The following is a 9,416-nucleotide window of genomic DNA, read 5'->3' as shown; positions in this document are numbered from 1 at the left end:
TTATTCTATGATTAAAACTAATAATACACATTCCTTAAGAATTCTGTATGATCTAGCATGGGAAGCAGTCCATGGTTTGTGTGTTGGATGGGGGGGTACCATGAGTTACTGCACTGCACAACACCAAATCTAGTAACATCACTGGTCTCTATGGAAACAGACTGCCACATCTTTCTGTGTCTGTGCAGAGAGCTGGTGGGTTCAAACTTCCAACCTTTCATATAGCAACTGACAGCTTTAACCATTGTGCCACCAGGGCTCCTTAATGAACCCATCAGATTCCTTGATGAGAATATCATCTCTCTTTTACTGATGCACCCAGCATTGTATAAACAATGTTTCAATGGACCCTATATTATATGCCCATGTTGTTGTTGTTTTTAAGTGCCATGGAGTCGGTTCCAACTCATGTGACCATCTCTATGTTCTCGTTCAGTTTCTCCTATGGCAAATGACTTCTTGCAATTAAAAATGAAAAGATTCAGAATATAACCAGAATGTGCACTTTCTGTGTTAAGTTGAATAGTCAGTGTTCTTCAAAGTAGTATTCCAGACTACATGCACCAGAATCCCCTGAGGGATATTAGCAATCAGAATTCCTAAATCTTGTCCAAAAGCTAAGGAATCCAGAGCTTCCCACACATTCCAGCCCAACCCCCTGCTGAGAATTTGCATTTCCACCCCAGATATGTTGAATGAGAATTCACATTTTATCAGATTCCTTTTAACATAAAAATCTTCAAACAAGAATCACCTGGGGATCTATAAAACTCACCCAGGGATCATGTTAAGATGTAAATGTATACATAAGAATTACCTAGAAGTGTGTTAAAATGTAGATTCTGATTCAGTGTATCTGGGGTGGTGTTGGTGATGAGTGTGAACCACTGAGTTAACTCATAATTAAATCTTCCAGGGAGCAGAAAGTCTCATCTTTCTCCTGTGGAGCAGCTGGTAGATTCAAACTGCTAACCTTGTAGTCAGTAGCCTAACTTGTAACCCACTACTCTACCAGGGATTCTAGCATATCTGGGGTGGAAATATAAATTCTCAAAAGGGGACCAAACCAGAATGAACTAATTTTAAACCCTGAATGGATCAACCTTTTTGACCCTGGAGACCAGTGCTAGGCCTTTTTAACAAGTCCTCTACATGATTGTCTTACACACAGAATGTGAGAACACTGCCTCAGGCCCTACACCTGAGCTCTTAGCTTTATTAGTAACCAACTGCCTTTGGTTACACATGTGTCAGAGTAGAACTGCACTTCATGGGGTTTCCAGTGGTTGATTTTTCAGAAGCAGATTCCCAGGTCTTTCTTCCGAGGACCCTCTGGGTAGACTTGAACCATCAGTCTTTTGGTTAGCACTGAGTGTCTTAATTGTTTGTACCACCCAAGAACTCCAGCTACTCAGCCATGAATCAGCTGACCACAGGCAAAGCTACACACCAGAATCATTCGGGGGAGGTTTAAAGCCACAACCATGTCTGTGCCTCATCCCCAGAGTCAAATTTACTTGGCCTGAGGTGAAACTCAGGCAAAATTATATTTTAAAGGTTCTATGGGTTATTCTAATATATAAACTAGGACTAAGAACCTCTATGCCTACCAGCTACAGGTGGACAGTAATAAAATTAATCATGTTGTTGTTGTGAAATGCCATTGAGTCAGTTCCGACCCATAGCAACCCTGAATAGGGTATCCAAGGATCAGCTGGTGAGCTTGAACCACCAACGTTGAAGTTCAAATGACTTTGCAGTCTGGAGCATTAACCCACAGCGCCATACCAGGACTCTGAACTCCCTTACCCTTACTTATAATGATCAACCAACTCCTCATTGCATACTGTAGAAAGGTGATGTTCTTCTTGTTGGGTGCCTTTCGTCTGCTCTAAGTCATAGGGACCCTAGGCACACTAGAACAAAGCACTGCTCAGTCCTGCATCATCTTCGCAATTGTTGTGTTTGAGCCCATTGCTGTAGCCACTGTGTTATTCTTCCTCTTTTTTTTCTAACCCTTCAAGCATGATGTCCTTTTCCAGGGACTGGTCCCTCCTGATAATATGTCCCAATTCAGAAGAGAAAGCCTAGCCATCCTTGCCTCTAAGGAGTATTCTGACTGTACTTCTTCCAAGACAGATCTGTTTCTTCTTATGGCAGCCCACGGTACTTTCAATATTCTTCGCCAACACAGTTAGTCAAATGGGAAATGGATGTCAGTAATTTTTTAAAAGCTCCCCAGGTGGTTCTAATATGCTATTGGTGATGAGAAATACTTCTGTTCTTGCTACTCAATGTGTTGTCTGCTTACCAACAGCCTTGGCACCATCCTGGAGCTTGTTAGAAATGCAGAATCTCAGGCTTCATTCCACAGCTGAATGAAAAGCCACATTAACCCAGCATCCATAGGTGATATTTGTGCATAATCTGTCTCTTCCCCTTTCAGTTGCTACTTTCTTCCAACTCAATGACTTACCTTCTCCCTGAATAGGAGTTAAAGTACAGTTTAGAATCTTGTTTTAATTATCAAATGCATTTTCTGTCTCTAAAATTCAATATCAGGTCAATTAACTTTCTCAGTAGGTATTTAGGGTTTCTGAGAAGTCTTTTTCCAATAGGACTCAAAGTGGGTTATAGATTAAAATAAAATTTGACATACTTTTAATTAAAAGCAAGCAATTTTATTGTTACTTCTGTTTTGATTTGGTTTGAGCAAAAGATATAAAATATAAATCTATATTAATTTGTTTTTTATTAGGATGTAAGGCTCAAAGGATAAACCGTGTCCTTTTATTGCCCTTCATCAGAAAAGGACGGATCCTGAACTACCTCTTTTGTTTCCTATATGTCAAACACCAGATATGACAGAAATCTTAAATCCAGGAACTAAATGTTTTATTATTTGTCTAAATGTCATGTATAAATAGCCACCCTCACTAAAATCTACCCAACCACACAATCCAGTTTACAAATACATATTTTCTCTTTTGAAAAAAGAATTTTTTTGAATAGAACATTTAAAACACTTGCTAAGAAAAACCAAAGGTAACATTAGCCTAGAAAAATGTCAAGACTGAAAAACTACAAATATAATATAAAACAATGATTCCTTTGCTTGAATAGATTTTGAAGGGAAAAGAAGTATCACTATGATATATAGCCTAATATATCCAAATAAAGATTACTATAATATTTTATGATAGCATTGATATTTTATGATAAGCCAAATGGAATAAAATCACTGCAGGATTGAGTCTCTACAATGTCAAAATAACAAACTAGCAATGACAATTCAACCCTGTGAGAAATAATTCTCAAGCTGGTCCATCTCCAGAAATAAGAAAACAAAGAGTCCAGGAAGATGCTAATTTACTGAGGCGTAGATGGTTGGCTAGTATAGCTAGAGGAGTCCATTTACCTGGGGTTTGAATAGACAGGATGAATTAGGGGAGGAGGAAAGGAAACCTGTTTGAGAAGTAGAAACTTTAAAATAAGAATGCAACCGTCAAAAGGAAACAGCCTACTTCAGGGAAGATTGTTCACCCCATAGTACTCAGTCAATGAGGAAACAGAAGAGGAACTTCAAGCTAGGAAATAAAAACACTTGTCAAACATCTACATGGTGAGGCTGCCCGTTTTGTCTTCCGGATTTGGTATCTGATTTTGCAAAATTATTAATAATAAACCCTCACTCTCACTACAATGAGTACAGATTGTATTTCTTGTGCATTAGTCAGTACACACTCATGATAACTCATTGGTGACCTCATAGGAGATTACATGGTCTGCCCCAGTTCTCCCTCCGGAGACCCATCGGGGTAAGGTCCTAGTTGGGGGTTTATACCAACCTGCCAGTTACCAAGAGGAACGAAAGTAGCATCCAGGGTATCCACAACATTTCTCACAATCCCAAATACTGATACATATGATATATAGTACATGGAAGACAACTATCTGGATGGTTGATTGGAAGAGTCTGTATTTGTGCCCATTCCAAAGTGAGGTGACCCAATGGAATGCAGAAATCATCAGATAATCTCTTTGATATCCCATGTGAGTAAAGTTTTACTAAAGGTAATACAGAAATGACAGCAAGCATACATTGACAGAGAACTTCCAGAGGTTCAAGGTGGATTCAGAAGAGGCTGGGGAATGAGGGATATCATTGCTGATGTCCAATGAATCTTGGCTGAAAGCAGAGAATGTCAGAATTGACTACACAAAGGCTTTCGATTGTGTGGATCATGACAAGCTATTGACAACATTGCGAAATATGAGTATTCTGAGCAAATCATCCTAGAAGTTGGGTTATATGAAGAAAAATGTGGCATCAGGATTGGACGAAGACTCATTAACGACCTGTGATATGCAGATGATACAACTTTGCTTGCTCAAAGTGAAGAGGACTTAAAACATTGACGGATGAAGATCAAAGAGCACAGCCTTTGGTATGGATTATATCTTAATGTAAAGAAAACAAAAATCCTAACCACTGGATGAATAAACAACATTCTTATCAACAGAGAAAAGATTGAAGTTGTCAAGGACTTCATTCTTCTTGGATCAACTATCAACACTCATGGAAGCAGCAGTCAAGAAATCAAATGATTGGAACTTCCGGTTTCAGTGGTGGCAGAGACAGCCAGGTACGAAAGTCTCTGTGGGGGAGGGATTGAAAACCCAGAGATGCTGCATACACGGAACAACACCAGAGCACTGGATCTACCATAAGATCCAGGACATAAGTTTCCTGCACGTGCAAGTGAAAAAATCATGATATAAGGAAAATACTGGGAGTTAGGAATCACTCAAGTTGGGACTCCCTCTGCGGCCACCCCACCCGGGCGGAGTACAGAAGGTAGGGCTACAGCAAGACCTGTACAGGGAACCGGCACTAAAAGCGGTGTACTGACATTTGCAAAAGGAGGTGCAGGGGACTCTACATATTTTTTCCTCCTCTTCCCTGTCATGCCTTCTTTGCCCAGCCCAGACGCCTTCAGGTGGGTGGGTGCGCACCCCACCCCCCAAAAAAAAACAGTCCAGCACTGACCCCACAGTTTTCCCACGGTACAGAGAGAAAGAGCTTGGCGGCTGCTTATGACATCAGCCTTGGGGTCGTAGGCCTATCTATCAAGAAAAAAGCAGGCTCGTCAGGCTTGACAGGCAAACCATAGAACAATCTATAAAACCCCAACATAAAAGGACACAACTATCTGGAGAATTACACAGTGCACACGCAGATACCTAACTGATATTCCGAGACAAAAATAGTGGACAATCTTTCAACCATTAACTTATCAATATCTATCTGCACACCTCCATGGGGATGGCTAGAGTAGGGGCCTGAGTGAGCAGACATCCCCACCCAATGCTGGAGGCTTCTACGGTGAACACATACTGCCTGTGTAGCAAGGGGACTAGACAGTCACCACAGATTTATTTTTTGTTTCAGAGTAGTGGTTTTTGTCTCTGCTTCTATATTGCTTCTGCTTTTGTGCCTTTTGATCACACATTTTTCCTGAAGGTAGGAGCTTTTTCTCCTAACGTTACCCAAGAAGAGACAGCAATTGTGGCCATATAGCCAAGCATACCCTATAATATTCCACCATTGAGACAAGAGCCAATAACAGCTGCTAAGCATTACAAGCAAAAAGGGAAGCCTATCTCCTAATCATATCCACCAGTAGACACCCAGTAAGCTTAATAGCACAACAACAAACATCCATTTAAGCCTTAAAAAATCCATATAACTACTGAAAATGACAAACAAAAGATCTCAAACACAACAAATGATCTCAAAACGTGTCCAAAACCAGAAAAGAGTAACTGAGACAAATGCACGGGCAAAGACAAAGGCTCCCCAGAAAAGGAAGAGCAGGTTTTGTATTTGCCTGAGAAGGAATTCAGAAGAATGAGGAAACCAAATTCAAATGTTCCAAAAAGGGGTGGAGGAAAACAGGGAAGAAGTCAGGAAAGTACTACAAGAGCAATGAAACAAGATTGATACGGCACTAGAAACAATTCAAAATCTGCAAAAAAAGGTCCACATGATTAATAATAAAGTATCACAAGTGGACAATACACTGAAAGGGGAAAGGAGCAGAATAGAAGATATGGAAGCCAGAACTAGTGAGCTGGAAGAAAAATCTCCCAATACTGCTAAGATAGAAGAGAAAGCTGAAAAAGGGATAAAAAAATCTGAAGAGAGTCTAAGATTCATGCTGGATAACATGAAGAGGAACAACTTAAGAATTATTGGAATTCTGGAAGAGGAAGAATCAGAAAAGTCCACAGAGGAGATAGTTGAAGAGCTTCTGGAAGAAAATTTCCCTAACATCTTGAAAGATGAGAAGACAAACATTCAAGAAGCTGAACGTACCCCAGGAAGGATAAACCCAAAACGAAAATCACCAAGACATATAATAATCGAGCTCTCCAAAATCCAAGACAAGAAGAGAATCCTAAAAGCGGCCAGGGAGAAGAGAAGTGTGACTTACAAAGGCAAGCAAATCAGATAAAGTTCTGACTATTCAGCACAAACCATGCAGGTAAGAAGGCAATGGGGATACATATACAAAACTCTAAAAGAAAAAACTGCCAACCAAGAATCGTGTGTCCAGCAAAACTATCAAATATGATGGTGCAATCAAAACATTCCAGGACAAACAGAATCTAAGAGATCTCGTCAAACTATTCCAGCATTTCAAAACATCATAAAGGGAGTTATTTGGACTGAAAACCAACAAGAACAGATACCAGAGACTGACAGGCATGGCAACACCACCTGGAACTCAGTCAACAGATAGCAGAGTTCAGAACAGAACAAAACTAAAACAACGAATTCAAAGGAGCTGGGAGTCAACCGAAGATCAAAATAATATCAATGTCAAAGAGGGGATAAATGTAGAAACAGAGATCCAGGTGGTGAGTATGTCAGGTAGATTACAGGATACAATAGATTCTCTTAAATGGAGAGAAAAATTACTAGACTATAAGGTAACCCCAAAGAAAGTTAATACTTCACAACTTACCATGAAAATGTACTTCCAAGAAGAACATGAAAAAAAGAAGAAACTGACAAGAAATAGCACAAAAAACACAAATCCAGCACAAGAAGGCATGCAGAAAAAGGAATGAACAGTACTACAAAAAAAATAATATATTGGCAGCAATTAATTCATACCTATTGACAATTACATTAAATATCAATGGATTGAATGCACCAGTGAGGAGACAGAGAGTGGTGGCAGGTTGGATAAGAAAACAAGACCCTTTAATATGCTGCCTTCAAGAGACACACCTTACACACAAAGAAAAAAACAGACTAAAAGTTAAAGGATGGAAAAAAATATACCAAGCTAACTGCAATGATAAACAAGCAGGAGTGGCAATTCTAATCTCTGATAAAGCAAACTTTAAGACAAAAACCAGCATAAGAGACTAAGAAGGACACTATTTCATGACCAAAGGGTCAATTGAGCAAGACAACATAATCATAATAAATATCTATGCTCCCAATGAAAAAGCACCAAGATACATGAAGCAAACCTTACTAGACTTGAAGAAAGAAATAGATAAATCTACAATTATAGTGGGAGATTTTAATATGCCACTTTGAAAAGGGACAGAACAACTAGAAAGAAACTCGACAAAGTTACAGAGGAACTAAACAACACAATGAACCAACTTGACCTCATAGACCCAACAACAGCACAATATACTTCCTTCTCGAGTATACATGGAATATTCTCCAGAATTGACCATGTGTTAGGTCACAAAGCAAGCCTCCATAAATTTACAAACATCAAATACTACAGAGCATCTTTTCAGACCACAATGCTATAAAACTAGAAATCAACAAGAAGAAGACTAAGGAAACAAAGTCGAATACATGGAAACTGAACAATAACTGAAAAGCAACTGGGTAAAAGAAGAAATTAAACGTGAATTCATAAAGTTCAAATAAGAAAGAAAAAAATAAGAATGAAAACACAATACACCAAAATCTTTGGGACATGGCAAAAGTGGTGCTGAGAGGACAATTTATTGCAATAAATGTGCACAACCAAAAAGAAGAAAGAACCAAAACTAAGACATTAAAACAGCATCTCCAACAATTAGAAACTGACCAACAGAGGGAACCTACAGTCACCAAAAGAAAACAAATAATAAAGATAAGGGCAGAAATAAATGAGATAGAAAGAATCAACAGGACAAGAAGCTGGTTCTTTGAAAGGATTAATAAAATTGGCAAACCATTGGCAGACCTAACAAAAGAAAAGAGGGACAAGACACAAATAACTCACATTAGATACCACATGGGCGATGTCACAACAAAACAAAACAAAATCAAAAGGATAACAAAAACTATGAGGTGTTGTACTCCAACAAATTTGAAACCTTAGAAGAGATGGATGCATTTTTAGAAAATCACAGCCTAGCAAAACTTACACAGAGTGAAGTAGAAAACTTGAGCAGAACCATAACAAAAGAAGAAATAGATCAGGTCATCAAAAAACTCCCAACCAAAAGAAGTCCAGGCCCAGACTGTTTCACTGGTGAGTGCTACCAAACATTCATGGAAGAGCTCTACTCAAATTATTCCAGAGTATAGAAGAGGACAGAAAACTTCCAAATACTTTTTATGAAGCAAATTACATAACCGTCATACCAAAACCAGGGAAGGACATCAATAAGAAAGAACAATATAGACCAATATCCCTCATGAACATAGACATAAAAATTCTCAACAAACTCCTAGTCAACAGAATCCAGTACCACATCAAAAAAATCATGACCAAGGGGATTTCATAAAAGGAATGCAAGGATGGGTCAACATTAGAAAAACAACGTAATCCCCCACATAAGTAAGAAAAAGGAAAAGAACAGCATGATCATATCAATTGATGCAGAAAAGGCATTTGACACAATCCAACATCCATTCCTGATAAAAACATTCAACAAAGTAGGAATTGAAGGGAAATTCCTCAACATAATCAAGAACATATATACAAAATCAACAGCCTATATCAGTCTCAATGGAGAGAAACTGAAAGCCTTCCCTCTGACAACAGGAACCAGACAAGGATGCCCTTTGTCACCACTCCTATTCAATATTTTGCTGGAAGCAATACGGCATGATTGAGAAATTAAAGGCATCCAAATTGGCAAAGAGGAAGTAAAACTCTCTTTATTTGGAGACGATATGATCCTATATATAGAAAACCCCAAAGACTCAGTAAAAATTGGAAGATTCAGCAAAGTAGCAGGGTATAAGAATCAGTTGAATTTCCCTATAGCAACAACTATAGTACTGAAAAGGACATTAGGGAAGCAATACCATTTACAATAGCCGCCCAAAAGATGAAATATTTAGGAATAAATGTAACCAGAGAAACAAAGTACCTATACAAAGA

The sequence above is a fragment of the Chrysochloris asiatica genome, unplaced genomic scaffold (genome assembly GCF_000296735.1).
Source record: "Chrysochloris asiatica unplaced genomic scaffold, ChrAsi1.0 scaffold00045, whole genome shotgun sequence".
Classification (NCBI taxonomy): Eukaryota; Metazoa; Chordata; class Mammalia; order Afrosoricida; family Chrysochloridae; genus Chrysochloris; species Chrysochloris asiatica.
The sequence above is the reverse complement of the archived record's forward strand: the minus strand, read 5'-3'. Positions refer to the sequence as shown.